Source organism: Diplotaxodon limnothrissa, linkage group LG16, assembly GCF_057381915.1.
Source record: "Diplotaxodon limnothrissa isolate DT_005_m linkage group LG16, D_limnothrissa_male_GT1.1, whole genome shotgun sequence".
Taxonomy (NCBI): Eukaryota; Metazoa; Chordata; class Actinopteri; order Cichliformes; family Cichlidae; genus Diplotaxodon; species Diplotaxodon limnothrissa.
Window position 1 is genome coordinate 34,932,255 of NC_140611.1, and position 25,711 is coordinate 34,957,965.

Genomic DNA, 25,711 nt, shown 5'->3' on the forward strand with positions numbered 1-25,711 from the left:
GAACATTGTGCAGTGCTCATCCTTAGATGGATCTTTAATCAGTCCATTTCAATCTTGCTAGTATTACAGGGAAAAAAGCAAAGATATGTATAAATATAATAAGGTTTATATCTGCTGTGTAGAAGGCCGATGTTTGTGAGTAGCAGAAAAATTCAAGAACAGTATTCTATGCCCTTCATTATGCACAAATTTTCTTCCATATTCCACTGGGAAATCATAATGGAAACATATTGTATGCGCAATCGAAAGTTAGAACGATTGCCCTCCGGCTCTGTGAAAGTATTCAACTATTAATGGGCAACAATCAATCACCAGTGTCAGCCACCTCCTACCTGAAACACCAAAGCCTAAACTGTGTGGAACAGCAACCAATCCTCACTGTATGAATGAGCTGAGACTAGAGGGCCACTGGCTGGCTGGGTTTTTTAAGTGTGCATCTTATCCATCACATCCCAAACACATACATGTTAGGTAAGTTGGTGATTCTAAATTGGCAGTACGCGTGAATGTGAGTGGTTTTCTGTCCAGCATGTACCCTGCATGTCACCTTATGGCAGCTCGGACAGGCTCCAATTTGACTTTGACCCTGAATTGGATAAGCAGAAGAAAACGGATGGCTGGATTCAGCAATCTTGCACAATAGAGGCTCAAAGTGTCCCTGCACATTGGTAAAAAGTGTTTATATCACTTAATTATTTTTTGCAATAAAGGCATCTCTCCTCGACCCACTGTAAACTATCTCCAGTAGTAGTAGTAGCAAAGAATAATCCTAAATGTGCATTAATATTTATTTCAAAAAATGGATTACATCATGTAATCAATCTTCCTCCAAACTGTATCACATGGAAACTCAATAGGTCATGAACTGGTCCTTTGCTGATTCTACACAAAGCAGCTAATTAAAAGACATGGCATCCAATATCATGAGGTACAAGGTGAAAGTGGAAGGGTGTCCACTGCTAATGCTCTTCTTGTTGCTGCAGGCTACAAACTTGCTCGAGAGTGTTCAAAAGGTCACGGTGTGTCTGCTGCTCTGCTGTACTATTGATTTGAATAAATTAACTGTTTCATTCAAGTGTTTTGTTAATTAACCTTTACCCTCCCCGCTGCATTCATCTGCAAGCAAAGGTCTATTCTGCGGTCATATAAGCCAGGGCGAGACCCAAAAACAGCAATTTTGGGAATTCTAAAGGTCACAACAAGCAGTTTCTTAGGAACACCCATGCATTTTAAAAAAAACTTGGCAGAGCTAGTGCATTAGATTGCATTTGAATGCACAAATATATAGATATATAAAGTGTAAAGCTCTTTATATTAGATAACATTTAGATGTCAAATTATAGATTGATATAAAACATGTTGTGCTCCAGGTATAGATATAACAGCTCCACCATTTTAGTGCCTCTGGCCTTATGTAAAACAACAGAAACAGAACAGACTGTGTTTTCCAACAAGGCTGAATACAAATATCTGTATTTGTGTGACATTATTCTTGTAATTTTAATCCCCCACATAAGTCTAGGTCATCTCAATTCAAAGAGGCTTTTCTGTAAAATCTTCCCACATGTCATCTGTGTCAATACAACAAACAACTGACAGCCCGAGAAAAACAAAACCCTGTATTAGAATATATTCTCTACTCACGTCTTCCAAATGTGCATCATACAGGCTCAGAAAGCTGTAGTACATTCAGTGTTAATATACAGAATTCATCTCCATTATCTAATTTTTTTTTTTTTTTAAAAAGGAAGAAAAAAAAAAAACAGTTACAGCTCTGAGATGAAGGGTTTAAATTCATGTTTTAAACGTGGGGCGAATCCCCCCTTAAATGCTTCCAACAAAAAGAACCTTAGACACTTTGGAGGTGATTCTACTTGAAGGTCTGAGGTTTTCTTTTCTTATCTTCGATTGTGTTTTGTCATTCTCCTCTAAGTGCAACATTGCTCTGTTTTTGTTTTGATGGCTTTTCTTTTGTCTCCATGTCATGCTTTGTTCTTTCCCAGTCCTCTGTCACATCTGCACTGGCAAACGGCTTCTTTCATAAGTTTAAAGCATGGATATATATAAGGCAGTTACACTGAAATTCATGGTTGGATTGTTGTTTAACTTTAATAAAATTGGAATCAGCTACCTGAGATTCCTGAGCATTAATATTGTTAACATTAACTTCACTGAAACTGTTGTTTGCACAAGTCCTCACAGCATCTGTTGGTCTGTCCTAAGAGGCTTCTTCATCTTTAGCTAATGATTTAGAATTGAATGGCTCTAGATTCAAAGATTGTCCACGTGCAAGTGTAGCCTTCTGAAACATTAAAGGAGTTTGTAGTCTTGCAGAGATAAGGCAAGAACGTGTATCACAGGTTATCACGGCTGCTTCTCGTTAGCACGTCTGCTCAGCTGTAAATGCTGGGTTGATTGCTGTAGTTGTGCACATGCTTTTACTGCATCATAAGTCCTTGATTTAAAGGAACTTATGGAAGTATGTGCAGACCTGCACTGAAATTCAAGCCCTGGCTCAGGTCAAAATTCTTCAGTCCACCATTCTGCATAAGATACAAAGAATCAAGCTCTTAAAGGCAAATAAGTGTTAATTCTTTACAGGCCAAAAGCTCTGAGAGAAATTTTCGTGACAATTTTAAGAGGAATAACACACTGTATATTGGATACAGAACAGAATTGCTTTCACTGGCTAACAGACATGTCATTGTTAAGTTAAGCATGGCATTGAAAAAAGCAGAATGGGTGGAGACAAACTGAAGTAACTTAAACAGGAGACTTTGCATGAAATTTGCCAATAGCTGTCATGACCGGCTAGGCCTTCTTCCTCTGATGTGTGCTGGTAAAAATCATCCGCTAATGGATGATGTACTGGGATTGTGGGGCAGAGTTTGAATTCATGGTCTTCTGAACTAAAGCCTAAACCAACTTCGCCATGATTGCATATAAGCATGGTCATAAACCTCATGACAACATCCTCCTTTAAATCAAGATAAGATGAAGAAGAGGAGCGTTAAGCTTGGCTCGGAGATGATGATGGAAAAGAAGAAAGTCGGGTGGGTGGGAGCAGTGCACATATGCCATAAATTCAACCATGCAGAAGAATCATTCCATTATTTTTCATATGCAGGTACATAATTACTAAATTCTATAGAGACGTGTGCCATAGTCTAGAAACATTAGTGGAGAAAATGGAAGAGTTTGGACTGACTGGATGTTTGTGCACACTGAAAGCATAGAGAATAAGTGTGGAATAAGAATAAGAGTGTCTGCAAAAATATGAATCCGTTCATACATCAGGCTTTCTTTAGAGAGGACGAATTTAATATAGTTGAAAAACAAGTGTTTTACCACATTTAAGTAAAACCTGTTGTTCTTCAGTTTAGGGGAATTAAAAGAAATAATTGAAAGATAATTCTCAAAAACCACCGATTTTTTTTTCAAATCGGAAAATCTGAGGTTTTGCATTCAACGGGTGACTAGTTAATAGGCTGAAATATCACTTTTCTGCTTTCAATATTTGAAACTACAGGGTTCAGGTTGTGGTAATTCACTCCATGGAAGATTTTCCACTGGAGCAGTCTCGTGACGACACCCCACACTCAATGTCAGCAGTTCTGACATTTTTGCATTTTGTACTGGTTAGTTGCACTAATCATTTTGTATTGATTAGGATCAGATTATATATCGAGTGAGCCGCAAAACTCACACACAGGAAGAACACACCTAGTTGTTGATGCCCAAAGCCGCCAGGTCATGATTTTTCAGGTGGCTAATTACAATCGATGGCTGGTCACATGGGGTTGGCTGGTCACAGGGGATACGATAAAACCCTGGAGTGTGTCAATGGTGCGCACCTTGCCCGGTGTGTCAACTGGTCAACCAGCCAGCCATTCCAAAAGAGTCTTTGCACCCACTACCGTTAATGGAGGTTCCTTTTGAGGACCTCATGGACCTCATTGGGCCATTTCACCAGAGTTCATGTAGATATCACTTTGTATTAGTTGTGTTGGATTATTCAATGCGACATCCCGAAGCAGTACCGCTACACACCATTAATGCAAAGCGTGTGGCCCATGCACTGTTTTAGGTCATTTCCCGAGTCAGCATCCCAAAAGAGATACTGACTGGCCAGGGCATGTCATTCATGTCTTGCGTGGGGTGTTAGACCTAATAAAATAAAATTTTGAGGAAGGTCCAAGCCCAGCTAAGAATTAAACTCAGTACTTTCTGAACCTGAGAGCCAAGCTACACATGTTTTCATGAGAAAATCTGCCCCAGGCCCAGGAATGTCAGCAACGCCTGTACAACAGAGGGGCTATTTAACTGCTTCACTGAGTGAATGGGTTAAATGCAGAGAGCAATTTCCCCACGGGGCTCAATAAAGTACAATAATGTACACACTTTCTTCTTCTTCTTCTTCTTCTTCTAACAGCGAGATGAAATGCTTGTATTACTCCCTTCCTCTAGCTCAAAATTACTAGCCAATTGGCAAAGTGCCCTTCATGGTCACCCAGCAAATGGGGGACGTCATATGAAGTGGTACAGTCAGACAGTGGAGGAGCCACACAGATATTTCACCTCAACCTCCTCAAAGTGTGGAGAGACTTTGAAACTGCTTCTCTGGTGAGCCTGGTAAAGGTAAGAGATGAGGTGGTGCTGGAGGTGCCAAATTCCACCATTCCCACCTCTCTCCATTGTAATAATCATCTCACACAGACCCAGCCGGTACCAAGCTCATAGAGCACCCAGGCATGACGCTCCATTCCAACCCTATAGATTACCTGAACATAAAACACAAATTATTCAGAAGGAATTGGCTGAAATGTTAAAAATGGGAATAACAGAAGAGAAGAAAGACGGGTCTACACGGTTCTGTGTTGACTACTGCAAAGTGAATGAGGTGTCACAGTTTGATGCTTAGCCCAAGCCCCAGCTCCATGAGCTCCTGGAACAGTTAGGTCAGCTTGTTCAGAGTCCCCATGGACCGGGTCCTGCTTCCATGCGCTGCATATGCTGCTGCTGACATCATCATCTATAGTGACACCTGGGTGGAGTGTGCAGTGGGTGGCTGCGGTCATGAAGTTCCTGAGGCAGGCTCACAGCCAAACCGAAGACGTGTGTGGTAGGATGGAGGAAGATGCACCCGCAGGTGAAAAAACAAAAACCAAAAAAGGCCATCGCATCCTGCTTACATCCCAAGACCAAAGAGAGGTAAGGTTCTTGGGGCTGGCGGGTTACTACTGCCGGTTTGTGCCTGGCTTTGCAGAGCTCACCAGCACCTTAACTGATTTCACCTTAAAAGGTGCCCCAGATCTGTTGGACAAAGCAGTGCCAGGCAGTGTTTGTGCAAGTGTATAGGGCCCTCTGTGTGAAACCCCTGCTCCACACACAAACAAACCAAACACAACTAGCAGATGTCGTACTGTGTGTCCATGATGCCGGGTTTGAGGACTGGGGACGTTACAGTGACACATTGATTTAATAAGACTATGAAGTGTGTTTTTGCCTTTTATGTCGGACATGTTTTTCTCTAATAGATGTCATTGTAAAAAAAAAAAAAAAAACCCCCAAAAAACCAAAAAACCACACAAATAAACAAAACCTAGAAGGATTTGTTATTAAGTCTTCCAAATGGCAGATTTTTTACAGTGAACATCCATGAAAAATGTATGTAAAAATTGAGGCGGAAACGCAGTGTGACTCTGGCTTTATGGTTAATGGTAAGCTGCTTACAGAGTACTAACTGAGCATCAGATAATGAATCCTGGATGAGTACTTAGTAAAATATGCCACAGATAACCGAAAATTATTGTCACCAATTCAGCAGCCGGCCACTGTGAAATATCGTCTGGCATTTAATAATGACTATAAAAAGTACAGTACTGTGCAAAGGTCTTGAGCCACTTCTCATTGCTTTATAAATTGGTAGGAAAATGGGAAATATGTGCAGCAATTTATTGAAATATAAGGCAAAAATAGAGTTACAATTCATTATGTTGACTTTTAATTTTTCTACTGAATTTCTTCAAGTAACCTTCAGGAATAGTTTTCCAGGCTCCTTGAAGGGACATTCAAAGCTCTTCTTTGGATAATTTTGCATTTTTGTTCTGTTCTCTGTTAAAAGGACCCGCACTGCTTCAATAATGTCGAGGTCTTGGCTCTAGAGAGGCCAGTTCTAAACTGATAATGTTCCCCTGTGTGTTTTGCTATCCAACTATGCTTTTACTGCATTGGCAGTGCATTTGGGATCAAGTGAAGCTGGTGACAATCAGCTTTTTTCCAGATGGTTCTGCAGATCAAAATCTCATGTAATTTTCCAATTCCATCAGTTGTTACAAGATCTCCAATAACACTGGCTGAAATGCAGCCACCACCATGTTTTATAGGTGGTTGTAGAAACTCTTTGTTGTACCTGTCTGTTGGCTCTTTGGGACCAAAATATAAAGAAATGAGGGGCAGCTGAAGACATTTGCCCAGTACTGCATTTTTGCAAATCATGTTGCATGTTAAAATAAAATGTCATCACTTCATAATTTTTGTACATTTGCATTGAAATTTTGTCATAATTAGCAAATAAATTCTGGAATTATGTTTAAATTTATACTAATTAATAAATTTGGCCATAACTGTTTTGGGGGATATAAAACATCTACCAAGATTGTACCAATTTCAAAATGAATGGAAGTCAACCTTTGTGTGAAAAGTAATTATATTCCCTCCAGATGCTCCTGGGGTATTATATTCACAAGAATGAGATAGATATGAGGTTACAGTGACCATCAAAATCAGTACAAGGGGAAGCTTTGGTCCACAGCAAGCACTGTGATTCAATCAACCAATCTACAGACAATGAACTCTACATCTGCGTAGGTTAAAAAAAGAAACCCAAAAACTATTTATGCAGACTCTGTATACTTGCTAAAAGTAGAACCTACAAATTAAATCACAGACCTTCACCTTTCAGAGAATAAGGCTACTAAAATGTATAGCTCTGAGTTGAATCCAGAATAGTCCCATATGGAAAAGAAATAGTAAAAACTTATATGTGATTACTAATGAAAGTGGCCACTTTCATGAGTAAATCAATAAGGCGGCCAAAACATACAAGTTTCATTAAATAATTTTTCAAGGGATCTTATATCTGTTTTCACTCTTATATGCTTTTCATACAAGTTTCACACAAGACAGATACAACCTTTAAAAGATTTATATATATCTTTTCCATATGGGGTCATACAGCCTAAAATGAACTCAAAATCCTCCACTGTAATAAAAACAGAGTCATGTAATCTGAAAGAATACAGACAACCCGCCACCAAAATGTAGTTAAGAGAAGTCTACAAAGAATTACTTGATGGGAAACAACGGGGAGTAAACGCTCAAGAAAACTTCACAAACTAGAATCCTATTACAGCATTAATGTAATAAAGCCTTTTCAGTGCTGTAGTTTTCACATCCCACGAATTCCCAGCCTAAAATCCTAACTGCAACGCAAAACCTTAATCTAAATTGGCAACTCAGAAGGTCGAAACGATTTCCTGACATTTTCAATAATGTGCCCACAAAGCTAGTACTGCTTTTATGTCATAATGTTATGGGAAAGAGTTTCAAATGGTCTGGCATGCATAAGAATTTTGCATCATTGTGTTTGTGGAAGAAAATATAATACAAAGGACATTTTTTGGCAAACTACAGCTGGTCAAAGAGCTTATGAACAGCTTCCCAAATGCCTGTCACCACATTCATGTTCACAATGTGGACTGTGGGGAAACCAAAACCTGTGCTTAATCTGTACACAGTATCTGGCAACCCAGGCTAGAATAGTTCTACAGTAACACACCACTCCTCCAAAAACCACAGATTGAATTTTAACTTTAGACCCATTAGTGGGTGCATTTTCTAACTTTTTTAGACCGCCCAGAACAATCTACAATTGGTTCACTTCCTTGAATGCATGCAAGAGAGTTTCATTTCGTAAAATAGCGCATATGTGATTTAGGTGTGAGGGGAGCAGATTCTCTAGTTTAAGCTCCGATGGAGGAGCCTTGGTTCTGACTGGAAAGTAAATGTGAATTCCTGGGGAAAGGAAACAGCTGAGCAAGCACTGTATATCTGAAGGGGCATGGCAGCTTCTCCAGAGTGTTTGGATAAAGACTGTACAGATCTGTCTAGAGCCATCATCTAAAGCGATGATGAATTAATGCTTATACTGCATCCCAGCCAGCGACAAGTATGTCCACTGTTTTTGTCCAGCACTGGCATTTTCTCCCCTTTAATCGCTCCAGGTTTCACAATATTCAGACCCTCCAACGCTCTTCAAATAAAGCGAAAATTCAAGTTTAAAAGCATGATCATTTTGGAAAAAAATACAGAAACCAATAGAATGGACAGAAACCCATAGTGAGCAATGCAGTACACAATAGCAGGTAGTCATTATATTTTCAATTGCCTCTGGATTGCAGGCATTTTTCACAGGAATTCAAACCCTCCTTTATTAGCGGTGACACACTCGTAAATCTTAAAGAAGGATTCATTTATGATCCAACTCTATCTCAATAATTTACCTCTAATCTACACCCCTGTTTCTGCATGATAAGACATTCTCCTGCTTCAACATAAAATCAAGCCAAAGTCATTTATACAAGGCCATATTTTACTGTTAGTAACTGCTCTAAAAGTACTGACTACATTAGAAAGCAGGGAAAGGATTATGTTTACTCTCACAAACACTCAAAAAGTCCTACAAGGCAAAGCACTCAATATGAACCAAAAGGTCAACAGAAGCTTAAATTGCTCTTATAAGATGAATGATTCACTTTTAAAATAAAAAGTCTCCAACTTTAATTCATAAGTAAGGTGCTGCCACAGAGGGATGCTACTCTAAAGTCTAGCTTTAAAAAAATAAATGCCAAAACCCATCAAAACTACAGCTTTACAGAAAGTCTTCTTCATCTTTATCGTCATGTCCTGACTGTCTGCATATCAGACCCCATCTGCCCAGACTGTCTCCAAAATAATACCTTGCAGAGGTTTACACATTCACCTAACAAGACTGACTCCTGGGTCAGTCTCCGGAGGATACCCAAATCCCTTGGGGGCTGGGTCAGGAAGTGATCCCATCAGAACAAGGAAGCAGCCTAAATGTCTGTGAAGGTTCTCAGTCATCCAGGTCATCGTATTCTAAGTAGCTTTAGGCTGCTTGCAGTATTTGTTTAGACTTTTTAGCTCAAAGAGTAAGAAAGCTTGGTTGTAAAAGCTTTTCTCTTGGGATCATGATTTTATCTTTGATTTTTACTGAAGAATACTGATAATAGAAATGAATATTAAAAGAAAAAAAGAGAAAGAAAAGAAAGAGCTCTAACACTAACTTGCATCTTATCTGGAGGCCACCAGATAGCGATAGCTGTGGTTGTAAAAAAATCTCCAGTCCTACAGAAGCATACAGGAGAGCAGCTTTCTGACCTCACCTCTGTAAACACTCATTTTGTGCCACAGCGAATAGAAAAGGTTCTACTTTGTAAATGGCAAATAGACTGGTTCTCAAGTAGTGCTTGTCAACTCTACTTGATCACTCAAAGCACTTTATACAACATCTCTTTCACCTGTTCATACAATCACTTTTTTCTGTGCTTTTTCTACCCAAGTGCTTTCTGTCTATTCATTCATACTTCAATAAAGGCATCAGAGGACAAAATCCCAAGGATACTTAGGGATGCAGGACGGAGCAGGGTGGCTAATGATTTGTCAATCCCAAACCAGTTACAGTCAGACCCTGTGCAAAATGGGAGAAGTTACTGTCTCAGTGGTTCTGGCCCTACTGTTACTTTTATTTACTCATGCCTATACCGAACATTTATTATCCCCCAAAGAGTTACGACTCACCCTAATCCCCTAAAGACAACCCAGTCAGAGGCGTTGAGAGGAGGGCTTATTTTTGTGGAATTGCCTTAAAGTATTCTCACAAAAAACAAAAAAAATATCTAGTGCCTCTCAATAAATAAATTGCAGCCAAGTTTCACCTCAGCTAATCTGAGTCACTGAACTTGAGCTCTTGGTTGTGTTTGTAGTGGCAGCATCATTTTTACAGTTCAGTAACAGTTCAGACCTGCTTGCAGGGTGCTGATCAGAACTAACAACCACTCCAAGGAATCCAGTTTTGCTGAGTGAGCTGTAAGGGGTATATTTAGGTGTCACTAGTACTAATTGTCATCTATCAGTGTAAAGTGGACCCATGCTAGCATAAGCTGATAATTTAGCACTCTACCCTCTTGTTCAAATACAGCCAAGTATGATTCCCAAAAGACAAAATGAAAGCAGGTATAATGCCATAGTTGAGTCTTCAAAAAAAACAAAAAAAACAGGTGACTTCCCAGTGGATATATCCAACTTTTATAGGCAGTCTATGATTTGAACACACAAGAGGATTTAATATAAACAGTTCATCATCCAGAGGTAATAAAAGTTGACTAATTAATAAATTGGTACTTGTGGTTTGGACAACATCTAACAAGCTACAGCTTATATTAGTAATGACAGCTCACGGCGGCTGCTCATCACGGTAAACCAACATAGTTTGTGGCAGGCAGGTTCTCCGACTGAGCAGCAGTCACAAACATTGCCTGAGCATGAGAGATTAAGAGATTTGTCACTGTAAATGCAGCTGATAGGAATGCAAACAACGTCTAAGCTGACTAAACCTGGCGTTAAACAAAAACTGAAGCAGAACAGTTCATGAACAAGTATTATCAATACGCAATTAAGTAGTTTCCAAATCTGCACAGCAATAAAAATGCAGCTTATTTTACTTCGACGTCAGTTCATATATTTTGTGACTTACAGGTGTGCATATGAGAGGGTTTCAAAAACTTCTGGGAACCACTGACCTAGAATATATGGACAGCAACATAACAATGTATATCATTCTATAATATTTTCCAGCACTGCTTGAATTTGAAAGATGTGCTTCTAAAGGAAAAAAGAATCAAAATGTCACCGGTGAGCATAAATACATTTTTTTAAGAAAGATAAAAGAACATGGCATCGGACTGTCGCCTCACTCCTGTCTGCGTTTATCACAAAGCAGCGGAACCATGACGAGAATAAACACAGCTGAATTATGTGTCAGAGCTGTAGGTGTGATTGCTACCATATGCCATCTACCGTCTCCCACAGTCACAGTGATATTCACTGTTCAGAACAATAAGCACGTGCATTAGCAGGATCTCAAAGGAAGAGGATTGAAGCATGCTGTATAACCATGACGACACATAATTATAACTTCAAAGACAGCTCGGAAGATAGCTGATAATGTTTCTTACTGTTACTGTAGACTATTGATGTTCAGGTGTTTTTGTTGTGAGTCACTCATCTAAAGGCTGATGGCTGCTCATTAGTGCTGCATCATCTGTAAATAGAAAGAAATAAGAAAAAAACCACTTAAGACTCAAGCTTTCAGAGATGAAAGATTATTCCTGCAGGTCTACTCTCTGATTACATCAAGCAGAAGTCCATATCTTTGCATCTAAGACTCTTTCCCCGTATCCAGGTGATCCTCAATTCTTTAAGTTACCTAGCTGACAACTTAGCATGCAACCCTTTCAATTAAACAAAACACACATGCACGAGCGGCTGACATGAGTGGCTGTCTACATCAATACAAAGCCATGGAGGAAGAAGGACAAGTTTAAACTTAGGCTGCACACATCCAATGCAAATCCTTCCAATACCCTTGATAAGTAAGAAAAATGCATGTACTGTGATTGTCCAAAAGACCATTGTGAGCAGTCAGGGGAAAAGTCATAAATGAAAAAATATATATATAAATAATACAATCAGTGCATACATAGACTGTACAAGCATAGTTATTATAGGTGCTGACTTAGCTTCCAGTGCAATCAAGCACCTTGGATTTTGTCTCATTTCTCATTTCCAATGCTATAAAGTATTTTTATTCATTCAGACTACTGGATTTACAGCACCGACCCAGCTGTAGAGATTTGTTGGTCTTTGGTGTTTATCAATGGTTTAAAGAAGGCAAACACATTGATCACTCACTCTCAAAAATAAAAAGTAAGAAAAAAAAAAATCAATGCTGCACTGATCTGGCAATCAGAAAACGAAAGCTGTATGATGGCTGAACCCATTTTATACACTCTGATGCAAGTTTTGTCTTTACAAGTAGCACAATCTCCAACTTCAAACCTTCTACAACAATCCCAGTCTGAGTTAAAGAAAACAAAGTATCGAGTTTTTAGCCAACTTTACAGCCAGTAAGAAAAAAAAGATGAAAAATACACTCATAACAAACTAACCCTTTAAAGATGAATGATACCCGTCTGCACTCTGCAGTGATTACATTAAGCAGACATCTACAGTGGGGCAAAAAAGTATTTAGTCAGCCACCGATTGTGCAAGTTCCCCCACTTAAAATAATGACAGAGGTCAGTAATTTGGACCAGAGGTACACTTCAACTGTGAGAGACAGAATGTGAAAAAAAAATCCATGAATTCACATGGTAGGATTTGTAAAGAATTTATTCGTAAATCAGGGTGGAAAATAAGTATTTGGTCACCTCAAACAAGGAAAATCTCTGGCTCTCACAGACCTGTAACGTCTTCTGTAAGAAGCTTTTCTGTCCCCCACTCGTTACCTGTATGAATGGCACCTGTTTGAACTCATCATCTGTATAAAAGACACCTGTCCACAGCCTCAAACAGTCAGACTCCAAACTCCGCCATGGCCAAGACCAAGGAGCTTTCGAAGGACACCAGGAAAAGTATTGTAGACCTGCACCAGACTGGGAAGAGTGAATCTACAATAGGCAAGCAGCTTGGTGTGAAAAAATCAACTGTGGGAGCAATCATCAGAAAATGGAAGACATACAAGACCACTTATAATCTCCCTTGATTTGGGGCTCCACGCAAGATCTCATCCCGTGGGGTCAAAATGATCATGAGAACGGTGAGCAAAGATCCCAGAACCACACGGGGGGACCTGGTGAATGACCTGCAGAGAGCTGGGACCAAAGTAACAAAGGTCACCATCAGTAACACACTACAACGGCAGGGAATCAAATCCCGCAGTGCCAGACGTGTTCCGCTGCTGAAGCCAGTGCATGTCCAGGCCCGTCTGAAGTTTGCCAGAGAGCACATGGATGATACAGCAGAGGATTGGGAGAATGTCATGTGGTCAGATGAAACCAAAGTAGAACTTTTTGGTATAAACTCAACTCGTCGTGTTTGGAGGAAGACGAATACTGAGTTGCATCCCAAGAACACCATACCTACTGTGAAGCATGGGGGTGGAAACATCATGCTATGGGGCTGTTTTTCTGCCAAGGGGACAGGACGACTGATCCGTGTTAAGGACAGAATGAATGGGGCCATGTATCGTGAGATTTTGAGCCAAAACCTCCTTCCATCAGTGAGAACTTTGAAGATGAAACGAGGCTGGGTCTTCCAACATGACAATGATCCAAAACACACCGCCCGGGCAACAAAGGAGTGGCTCCGTAAGAAGCATTTGAAAGTCCTGGAGTGGCCTAGCCAGTCTCCAGACCTCAACCCCATAGAAAATCTGTGGCGGGAGTTGAAAGTCCGTGTTGCTCGGCGACAGCCCCAAAACATCACTGCTCTCGAGAAGATCTGCATGGAGGACTGGGCCAAAATACCAGCTACTGTGTGTGCAAACCTGGTAAAGACCTATAGTAAACGTTTGACCTCTGTTATTGCCAACAAAGGTTATGTTACAAAGTATTGAGTTGTATTTTTGTTATTGACCAAATACTTATTTTCCACCCTGATTTACGAATAAATTCTTTACAAATCCTAGCATGTGAATTCATGGATTTTTTTTTTCACATTCTGTCTCTCACAGTTGAAGTGTACCTCTGGTGCAAATTACTGACCTGTGTCATCATTTTAGGTGGGGGAACTTGCACAATCGGTGGCTGACTAAATACTTTTTTGCCCCACTGTATATATTTCTTCCTTGTCCATCTACATGTTGTGTATTAAAACAATCTAAGAAAAGCAATTTATAGACTAAAGCGTTTAAGACTGCTTTTCTCACTGTGTTGAAATCATCCAAGTCATACAGAGGCTCTTCACAGTAATTTATTGGTAGGTGGACGGCAATAAGCAACCCCTGGGGTGTAAAAAATACTAATAATAATGAGAACAAACACTGCAATCAGTCAATAAGGATATAACTGAAAAAGTGGGTGAAATATATTTTTATTACATTAGTTCGTGCCTGATGAATGAGGTGCAGACTTAGCTCATGGTGTAATCAAGCACCATGAGCCTGGTCTCATGTCCAATACCTTAAACTATTTTTATTCATTCAGACTATTGGATTTACAGCACCGTCCCAGCTATAGAGATTTGTGGGCCTTCAGTGTTTATTAATGGCTTAAAGAAAGCAAACAAACACACTGATCAATCACTCTCAAAAATGCAATGTTGAAAAAACCAGGGAAAAATCAATGATATGCTTGTGTGGCACTCAGAAACCAAAAGCCATATGACAGCTGAGCCCATTTACTAGAACGCCACGTCTGCTTTGCCTTTATAAGATCTGCAATCCCAAGTTTCTTCTAAAGTGAATCTTGTTTTTACATTTTATCACAGAAGTGGAGATTCTATCAAACCTTCACTGTACTGTGACATTTTTCAGCATGATATCAGAGTTCAAATTAGCACTTCAGAAAGGACACACTCGAGATTAAAGTGTGCTGTCTGCACATTTGATAAATGAGGGCCAAAGTTTTCTATTATGTGTTAGCCTGTAGTAATGCATAGTTATCATAAAAGTGCCTGAGGAATTTGTGGGGAAATGACATTCAGAGATAGATTTAAAGGGCACAGACTGTGGAAGGTGTTGCATTAATTTGAGCTAGGTGACTTCCCCCTGTGAGATTTTGTTGATATATACACTGCTGGATATGGAAATACAGGTTTTGCAATTTTAAAGTCAGCATGTGAGGCATTTCTGGCAACACAGATGATACAATAGTCAGCGTACTGTATGAGGTCAGACCTCGAGCAACACTAATAATATGTTTAGAGCAACCTTCTTGCTAGACTTCTGACCTTAATTTGTAAATATGTGAGAAGATAAAGAAGCCATATCATAGACACGATAAAACAAAATAAATTTCAAATAGTTAATGTAGTTTGGAACATTGAACGATAAGATTTCTCATTTCGGCACATTTAGTGAGAGGAAATTTTACACTGTCCAGCTATTGAGACCATATAGTCAAAAAGAGCAGCTAAGCTTTTAGTATTATTATGTTTCAGCAGTACATATATCTTTGCATCGTATGTATGCTATGTATATCCATCCATTCGCTTCCGCTTCTCCTTTTCAGGGTCGCGGGGGGCGCTGGAGCCTATCCCAGCTGTCATAGGGCGAGAGGCGGGGTACACCCTGGACAGGTCGCCAGTCTGTCGCAGGGCTAACACACAGGGACAGACAACCATTCGCACTCACATTCACTCGCACATTCACACCATTCACACAATGGCAATTTGGATTTTCCAATTAACCTATCCCCTCAAGCTGCATGTCTTTGGACGGTGGGAGGAAGCCGGAGTACCCGGAGGGAACCCACGCAAACATGGGGAGAACATGCAAACTCCACACAGAAAGACCCCGCCTGATGTTGGAATTGAACTCAGGACCTTCTTGCTGTGCGGCAACAGTGCTAACCACCGTGCCACCGTGCTGCCCTGCTATGTATATATAAATAGAAAATAAAAAAGGGCTTCAAGTCCAACCTTGTGGTACACCACAGGTAATGTGAGCTACAGGTGATGAACTGTTACCCATGTTGACAGAACTTGGACTTTTGAAGTAAGCTAACAAAAGCAAAGTGGATAAAGATAAAACTATCCATAGCACAGAGGCAGCCAAAAACCAGAAGCCTCGGTATGAGCAATGGATCAAAGAATTTACAAGGGAAACTACAGAGATGAGTGAAAAAAAGAAAAGGGTTATTGTCTTTTATCTGTTGAAGTTATAAACATAACAGAAAGTGATGTAACTGCTTTTTTTTTTGGCAAGGTAAAATATGCCAGGCAAAGGTGGGAGCACAGCAGCTCACTGTCAGTTAATTAACTGTACCTCTTATCAGCAGCAGAGCACTTCATTTTTGATTATTTAAGCGAGAGATCCTGTAGCTTACTCTGGTTTATAAAGTTTAATCATTACATTTATTATGAAAATATTTTGCATTGAAGAAAAGTACATTTTTTGTTTGTATATGCTATCAGTTTTATATACAAAGAAAATGAAAAATGTGCAAAAAGTGGTACTGGCAGGTTAAACTTATCCCCTCTCCAGCTGAGAAATAATGCAAAATGGATTTTCTTCAGCAATACTTTCTCACCTTTCTGGCTTCCCACAGTGTGTATTATACTGAATAACAGTGGTGAATGGAATAACAAACAGCCTGTCATTTCCATATCCCCTCAAGCACTAAGTTTATGTTTCAGAAATGTGGCTTTACAAAACAGAGAGTGGAATCTTATTAAGGAAACAGGTGTTTAGGTTGTAACGGTTACCATCAAATTTACTTTAAATGTAGGTTGTAAACAGTCCAGTTATTTAAATTAAAAGCGATATCTACCAAGGAGGCAATTCAGTACCCTGCACAAAAAATGTTTAAAAAAAAAAAAAAAAAGAGCCTACAATGACAGGCTTCAGTCTGAGCATGTTGGTAAAGCACGTGCAGGAATATGACAGAGGATCACGGCACCATTCTGATGAAATTAATTTATTCTGCTCCTCCTCATTAGGAGAAAGCCAATCACCCAAAAATCATAATTAAGATATGATGACAGCGAGAGGCTTGAAGTCACAAGGACAGGGGTGGGTGACTTGTTATGAAAGAGCGAGGTCTGCTGGATTAATCCTCTTAGGCAAGTTTTGACAGCTAGGCAGAAAGTGGACTCAAAAACAAACTATGAAACACACCCTTGATCTGGAATTCCAAGTAAAGTCAAGTTTATTCATATGGTCCAATATTAAACATGACTCAAAGGGACTTAGAGGCTCAGGACACGAACCCGGCTCAACTTTTTTAAGAGAAGAAAAAACTTCCAAAAGAATACAAAGAGAAAGTATTCATACGAGTATAATCACACAAGAGGATTACAATTAGTGCAATAGTAAATCTGACACGGTATATTTCATCTAATCAAGTCAGAGTGATATGCCCCATGGAGGAATGAAACAAGTCAAATTAAATCTTGCAATAACTTCTTCAAAATATGCCAGAAGCTGTTGACCACCAGACAGACAAACAAGTGGATAAAGTAATTGCGGAGGATGTGTGTTTCTAAATGGTTGAGGTCATGGTGGGGTAGCATCTACCATCCTGACCCATATAATAATCCTCTTTCAAAAATAAACTCTTCTAAACGTATCGAACCCTTTTTCTCCCTCTGGGCTCCATAACGAAAGTTTCCTGATAGCAAAACACCATCATGTGAGCAGCAGCACAGATCCAGTACCAAACATGCTGGAAGTGGTAGATAAGAGAGAGGATATCCAGATAGCACCAGACTGGCTCTAGCCCATCTCACTTCCTGAGGGGCAGGACTCTGCGTACGCTGGGAAGATGTCAAGGTTTTAGTACAGAATGTGCAAGCTGGCATTAACATCTTGAAACCTGCAGTGTTCTGACCCAAACACAGAAACTTCAGACAGCTTTCGACAGCTTTCTTGGAAGCGTTTGAGAAAAAAGCCAGTGCAGGGACTCTGTGACTTGTAGGCTTTTTAAATGGCTCATTTTTCATGCTACATTAGGGTTTCCACAGCATTAAATGACAACGGGAAAAGATTATGTATGTGTGCTTTAAATAACACCACTATAAATTGATACAGAATACCATATGAAGCTTTATGGGATGCTGTAATAGAGATCATGGCTTAATAACGGTTTTAATTTTATATCTTTGATGATTAGATCACTGATAATCCCAGTAATGGAACTGTCATTCATGTTTATACTATTCATATGAAAGTGGGTCACAATTTATTTTGGCTGGGACAGAATTTTTGTCACCAGTTTTTGCAAAGATGGTACTGGATACACTTGTACACTGGAGCCAAGGAGAAGAAGAAAAACACGTAATTAGAAATGAAATATCCCTTATTTGTTGGTATTACAAAGGCGAGATGAAAACAAATGCTCTAGGTAAAGCATAACAGACAATAAAATTGGCTTCAAAAAATTTGGCCATCAGCCATTATCAATGTTTTAATCAGACACATTGCTAGCACCCTCAGTCTGTTACCAATGAACAGATGCAGTAGACTGTTATCATAAATTCCAATCAATGATAAACACAGCAAAGCAGATTATGCAGACATGTAAAGAAAATTATGTGAACAAGTCCAGTTGTAATTGTTATTGTAAAATGATTTACGTATGAAAGGTTTAGTTTAAGCTCTTTCAAACCATAAACAAGTAGTTTATTTTAACTAAACCCAACCAATGCCAAACTAAACACCATAAAAAAACAATAAAAGTAAAGAGTAGGGAAAACCACAAGTTAAAAAACCAGGCAAGGGAAATTAGAAAGATGGGTCTTAGACTCACATGCTCAGTTGAAGGTTGAACTGAATATACTTCCTAATGGAGACTAATGCCATTTCAAAGCAGAAACACTCCCACATGCTTATCAGGAGTGAAAACAGCTGGTGATACTGGCCATTTAATGAGCTGGTGAAAATCTGTAAGAAGAATCAGCCTTTCTCAGCAGCATTTTTTTTAGCAAATCCCAGCTTGTTTGGAAGTTAGGGACAAAGGGCATGACCAGTCATGATACTGTTTCTCTGGCGCAGATGGCTTTAAGCGTGGTAGATTGAGGCTGGACATTTCAACCTCAAAAGAGCCCTGTTTGACTGAGCCACGTTGCATTTACTTCTGTAGTTTATGCAACAATAAAGCAAGCACAAGCATGTCTGAGAGCGAGAGCCGTATGTCAGCATGCAATGACGATATAGTATCTAAACTGCTATTGTTTAAAAAGGGAGCTACTTTAACAACCTCCAACAATACACAAGAAAGCTGTTCCTGCTAAAGGTGAAAACAACAAACTTGCTTCCCCACTTGAGCCAAAAACACACCATTCAGTACACCCAGGCTACGAGGGAGGAGATACTAGCAGCTGGCAACCCAACCCAAAAGATGCACATCACTGAGCATTACTGGAGCACTCACAAGCTCGATTCCATATGACTGGAAGAGCAAACAGTGGGTGGAAATTACTGATGAAGTAACACGGTGGAAAAGCAGGGCTTTAAGAAGCTGGCTAAATGCTTAACTCAAGAGAAAACATCCCAGGTGGAAAATATGTTTCTGTTTTATTATGTGACAATGTTGTGCCGGCTCCTGAAGAGTTAAAGGGTTAAGTTAGTGTTAAACTGTTTAATAGTAGTAGGATCATTGTACTGTTGCTTAAAATTCCCAGAGTCAACACTACCTAGGCACTTTTTGTGCGTACACTGACTTATGTTGTGTCACTGGATATAATGCGATGTCACTAATGTTGCACAATATTGCTGCTGGTGCTGGCTCCTTGTATCAATATAAATCCCACTTTAAATGAGTTACTGTCACCAGTGACAGAAGCGTATTGGAAAAGGAGGACAGAAAATGCCCTTTATTTACTCATAAACGCTGCTGCCTCTCTCTGCAGGAGGGGGAGATACAGGAGAGGTGGAGGAAGATCTCAGCCTGGGCGTTTACCGTCTTATGTAGTCTGGAAGATGTGTGGATGGTGGGGTGGGTGCAGTTTTCTCTGTGGTGGGGTTGGGTGGACTGTCCAGGGCTCTGTGGAGCCGGGGGGCGCTACTGCACTGGGCCCCGGTCTGATGGGCCTGGGCCCCCCTTCCCTGGCGGGTCGCGGAGGGTGGGAGTGCCTACTGGGGTCAGCGGGGGAGCTGGCCCCAGGGAGGGGTTACCTGCCCCTCCCTTCCTTCCCTCCCCATCTCCAGCTGCCTCCCTCTTCCCGCTCCTCCACAACCACCCACACATGCAGGGCCTTGGAGTGGGGGTATGTCACCAGGGTGCAGAGGAGGCTACCCCCCCCCTGTCCCCTTCTGGCTGCCTCTGCCTCAATTTTATCCCACAACTTAGACATTCACATTATTCACACTCTCATTACACATACATATAGGATCTTGGGGGTGGGCACAATCACGGAGTCCAAATCACCATCAGGGTGTATACCTCACCCCTGACGTCGTTGCCCACCTCTCAATTTTAAATACACTTAGTCATTGAGGGCTAGCAGGAGGGACTATGCGCTTACCTGCTGCTCCTTGGCAGGTAGCTCCATGCCCTCCTGGGTTTTAATTGCACCTTAGAACACATATGCATCAACACTACAATGAGCGGGTGGAGGGAGGTTTGGAGTCTTCTCCCACCCCCATTCTCTGCGGCCTGCTGGAGCGGGAGGGCTAGTAGGAGGAGTTGGCCGTCCGACTGCGGTCTGGGGTGTGGGGCCTCCCTGCTGCTGCGGAGTCGGGGTGGTCTGCCTCTCCCCACCGCAGGGAAAAGGGTAACACCACCTGGGTCTGGGTGCAATTCCCCCCTCCAGGGGCAAGGGTACCTAGACCCGGTTTGTAGAGTACGCTTGGGGAGTGTGATTGTGTGTACAGCGTCTCTTTATGTCTGTCTCCACGTTGGTTGAGTGTGGAGTGAGTGCATATGAGAGCATGAGGGTGGGAATGGATGTTTGTGTCTGTGTGTGCCTGTATGTCTGTGTCTATATGTCAGGTTGGGTATCAGACGCCACCTCTCTGGGGACACCTCAGGCCCTCCAAGGTTTGGATGCCTATCTCCACCCACCACCACTTCCCCTGCCGGTGGCGGACTCCCTCAGGTGTCGGTGTGTTGGTGGTTCTTTGTGTCTGGGGGTGGGCGTCCGGGTACACACCGGCTCACTCCTTGGCGGCCGCTTGTCGGGGCCTGGGGCCTGGGGCTCGCTCGGGCCCCTTTGGAGGTGGGGTGCCCCCGGCCTCTCGGCCTGGGGCTCGGTCACTCAGGCACAGCTGGGGGCCGGCGGAGCTCACGGGCGCGTCACTGCAACTCCCCCTGACTTCTGCTCCGCGGCTGCTGGGCGAGCCCTCATCTGGGACTCTCCTCAGCTCTTACTGGAACAGTGGCGCGGCTGCCCCTCTGTTGGTCTTCCATGGTCTCTTGTGTTCTGGGGGCCTCTGGATGTCTGGAGTTTTGATCTCCTCCATACCCGCTTCACACCCTGGAGGACGGGGCTGTGGCCCCCCCACACTCCCTAGCAGATCATTACATGGAGAAACCTTTGGAATGCAAGCATGCTGATCCACACAGGTATGCACACATGGGTATTCACAGACGCGGACTAAAGCTTTCTTGGCTGCTGCCTCAAAGCACACTGTGCGCTGTCTATCTTGCGTGCTGCACAATATCGTTTATTATTTAGTAAATATTGATATCTATGACTAGCTAGTTTATTGTGATGGTGCTTTGTTTTCTCTATTATTATGTTGCTCTTTGTTGTTTGCTGTCTCCTCTGTTTGTTTTTTTTGTTTGTTTTTTTTTCTCCATGCAGGTGACCCAGGAGTTCTTTTTTTTTTTCTCTCTCTTCCCCCCCCTTCTCACCGTCTCTTCTCCCCTTTGGTTTTCTTTCTATCTCTCCCCCTCTTTCTCTCATTCATTCCCCCTGTCCTATTTATTATAAAAAAAATAAAAATAAAAAAAAAATGACAAAGGATGAACTGAAGCTCTGCCATCACGTAATGTCGCATACTGCTGTTTCTGATGTCATTTAGAAAAAATAAATAAATAAAAAAAAAAAATAAACGCTGCTGCCTGCGAACTCCGAGCATCAATAAAACATTCAGCTTTTTCCTTTTTTCTACATCATGAAATTTCAGTACTGCAAATTTTCTTTATCTCATTTTGAGGCGATATTGCCCATCGTGAAATATGTTATTGCATGTTATTCTTCTTTTGAACAGCCATTATTATTAATAAGTAGAAAAAAGGACCTTAAAGATAATTATTTTAAACTACTCTGAAATAACCACTCATGTCCAAACATCAGTGTATTTGGTTGAAGATATACACATTAAAGTTACAACAGGGCCGAGCCACACTTTCATGTAGTACCACTTTCTACCACAAGATACTGTAGCAAGTCAACTAACAACACATCGTGGGTGGTATGGGGAAGGAAATTCTTTTGAAGAAATGGGGGTGGAGCTTGAAAGAAATAAGTGTTAAATAAATAAAAAACAAAACAATTAAAAATAAAATACCTCACACAGTCCCTGGTGAAATGCTGCCCCCAGATGGTGAAAGTTTTAGTTAATGCCACGGTGTTTAAAAACAGCTAGCAAATGCACAATTAAATCCCGTTCCCAAGATTTGGGATACATATGAGCAAGTTCAGTGCAGTGCAGTGGAAGCGGATGATCTGCTGTAAGAACACCTGTAAGAAGACGATGAGCAAGGAAAGTACATGGGAAATACAAGAATTAGAACCATTTTTCACCACAACAGAGATCACAACTCCAACTGTGACCCAGAAGAAGCAAGTGTTAGATGGATTCATGTGCACATGAAGATTAAACATGGATGCACCCAGGTATTCATGGGAGTATACGCACATAACGGCAGATGTAAATCCTGCTTTGCAATCTCTCCTTAGAAACACAGCTCAAGCTTTATGCTGATTAGCATCTATTTCACGTCATGGTGTTTACAGCAGTTTGTGTTGATTTTGTATTTGTTTGAGTTGAATCGTCCAGTAAATTATTGGCAGAAAGATGGCAAAAATGTTCAGTGTGTAAATACCACTGGGAGGGGAAAATTGAGTTTAGCATATAATGAATAAAACAAGGTCTGAATAAGTCATTTGAAAGTGGAGAAGTACTTAAGAGATGGGAATTGTTTTTTTTATCATTATATTATACTGAATCCCACAAGATCTACCAGCAAAACACACACACACACACACACACACACACACACACACACACACACTTTGCTGCAGAAAAAGCTGCATCCCTTTCGGTAAGAACCTACAGCAGCTTTAATGCACAACCTGACCTAGTTAAGGCACTAACTGATATTCCTTGTCAACCTCAGACAAGCTAGGCTGAACTGTATTTCCACACGTGCAAAGAAACCTTAATCAGCCTTCCCCTCAGTGTGCACAGAGCGAGACTGTTGGCTGACATAGAGAGCAACAAGGGGATTTGTATTATTGATAAAACATTACCAGAACACCTCCCTGATTTGGAATAAATATAGAAGCACATCTCTGCTTCTGCTGAGCCAGCCTACCCAAGTACAATAAACTGTTTTACCTCTAAGTGTGGAAGTGAATTCTACTGTTTTCCTCATGTGGTTTCAGCCTTTTGACAGACAACAAATACCCCTGGCTGAGCATTAAACTCAAAGCTGAACAGATCTGTTCTACCATTGTCACTGTGTTGATACTCACAGAAGCACCTGTGCAAGTCAAATCAAAAGACAATGCTTTCTGCAAAAATCATCCTGGTGTGAGAAACAGTCTGCACTTAAATGTGCTTTTTGTAAGTGAATAACAAGAATGGTACAAGAATGGTAAAGCACGTGTCAGTGGGGGTAGCCTGACACCTGGGTAATTGAGTATCTTTATCTTCAATGTGAAGAAAATACCTGTAATTATAACTTAAATGTACATTTCAACAACATTTTTAATAACAGTCGCACAAAACATTTATAATTTTACCTTCATAACATCTTCTTCATTAAAAAGTTGTTTATTTATTTATACAGCACAAAACCACAACATAATAATGTATGTAACCTTATCTTTTCCACTGAGCAAGCAAGCAAAATAATATTTAAATGGTTCATTTCATTTAAGTTGGAAGTACAATGCAATTCAAAAAGTATAAACTACCACAGAGATTCAGAACCACTAAACTTTATTAACTAACTTTGCTCGTACCCAGTTCAGTCCTGTTTTTCTCTTGAAACTGAACACATTCAACAAGGTCTGAAAACATTTCTCAGAGATTTTGGTCCACCACCAGTCTGAACTGTTGATACAAGGCAGGATAAATCATTGTTTCCATGTTGTTTATGCCAAATTCTGGCCATAACACCCAGATGTCATAGCAGAAATCAAGACTCCTTAGGCAACGTTTTTCCAGTCTGTTGTCCAATTATTGTGCTCCCGTGTGAGCTCTGCTTTGCTGTTCTTAGCTGACAGGAATGGCACTCGGATTGATTTTCTTCTGTTGTAGTTCATTTGCTTGTAGGTTCAATGTGTGCAATGAGAGATGCTCCTCTGCATGCCTTACATGTTATGAGTGGTTGTATGAGTTACTGTTGCCTTCCTATCAGGATGAAGCAGTCTGATATTCTCTTCTGACCTCTGACAACAAGGCATTTTCACCCAGAGAACTGACACTCACTGGATTTTTTTTTTTTTTTTTGACCAGCCTAGAGATGATTTTGTGGGAAAAATCCCAGCAGATCAGCAGTTTCTGAGATACTCCGATAAGTCCGTCTGGCACCAACAACTATGACTCAAATAACCTTTCTTCCTCATTCTGATGCTTAGTTTGAACTTCAGCAGATTGTCTTGACCATGTATACATGACTAAATGCACTGAGTTGTTGCTATGTGACTGTTAATATCTAATCGGGCTGATGGCTCTATGACCATAAGATGTACACAAGATATAGCAAGTGACTATTAAAAATATTCACTTTGTCAACAAAAAGAAATGCACCAGTAGCATAGTAAAATTATAAGATCCATAAGTTAAAATCTAATTAAAAAAAAAAAAAAGCAGAAATAAAATAGTAACTGGTAAATTTTAGTATACCAAAAGATGATGACCTCAGGGATCAATGACAGGTGGATGCCACTTGTTTCCCAGCTTTGCATTAAACTGATGTTATCCTTATGATTAGATTCATAATAAATTGAATCTACTTCACTGTAATTTCATACCATGTTGTGTACAGTTTAACTGACACTTGGAACACAGACATTTGTTTAGACTGACGCTCTTTAAAATGAACTTGTAAGAAAGGAGTGGCTGTGAGAAAACAAAGACTGTGTTTCTGCCAGTCTGTGGACTGATTTCAAATGAGAGCTTAGTGAAATTGTGTGTCTGCAGAATTGCCTGTTTATGTCCTGTCCTCAACATTTTTTGCTAAACCGCTGGGTGTTTGTGTTTGTCAGTGAAATACTCCGTATACTGCAGAACAGAAGAGACACAGGTGAGACAGTTATACAAAAAACCCAGAATGAGTTAATCGACACCAGACTCAATCACAGCTGTCATAAGGTGGGAGGTGGGACATCTGTCCACTTATTTTTACTATAATAGGCTTAATCCCTCCTATGTGAACAAGGCTGTCTTGTTGGACTGGTAAGTTCTTTTTCTGCATGTTGGAAGTAGGAAATAGATATGAGATGGACAGCACTTTCTAAAAACACACCAGTGGAAACGCCTTCCATAACTGCAGCCATTTTCAAATCCAAATTAAACTTTGTGTTTCCTTTGGTGCACTTAAGGAAACTTAAACACTGTACCCTCAGAAAAATAGAATATATTTAGGGTGGGGGAAATAATTATTTGGTCTCCTGCTGAATTAATACATTTACTCACAGAATCTAGTTTTTATGGTAGTTTCATTTTAAT

At 40.6% G+C, this 25,711-nt stretch overlaps 1 protein-coding gene across 3 annotated transcripts in view; it reads right to left on the reverse strand.

Moving 5' to 3' along the window:
• The window catches only part of gulp1a (GULP PTB domain containing engulfment adaptor 1a), a 97,703-nt gene that overhangs the window by 41,619 nt on the left and 30,373 nt on the right, over positions 1-25,711 (reverse strand). Inside the window, exon 2 of one of the 3 annotated variants that reach the window (XM_085374412.1) lies at positions 11,319-11,404. The exons of the other annotated variants lie outside the window; for them this stretch is intronic. The gene's annotated coding sequence lies outside the window, so the exon portion shown is untranslated. The remainder of the gene's footprint in view (positions 1-11,318; positions 11,405-25,711) is intronic. 3 annotated transcript variants of the gene reach the window in all.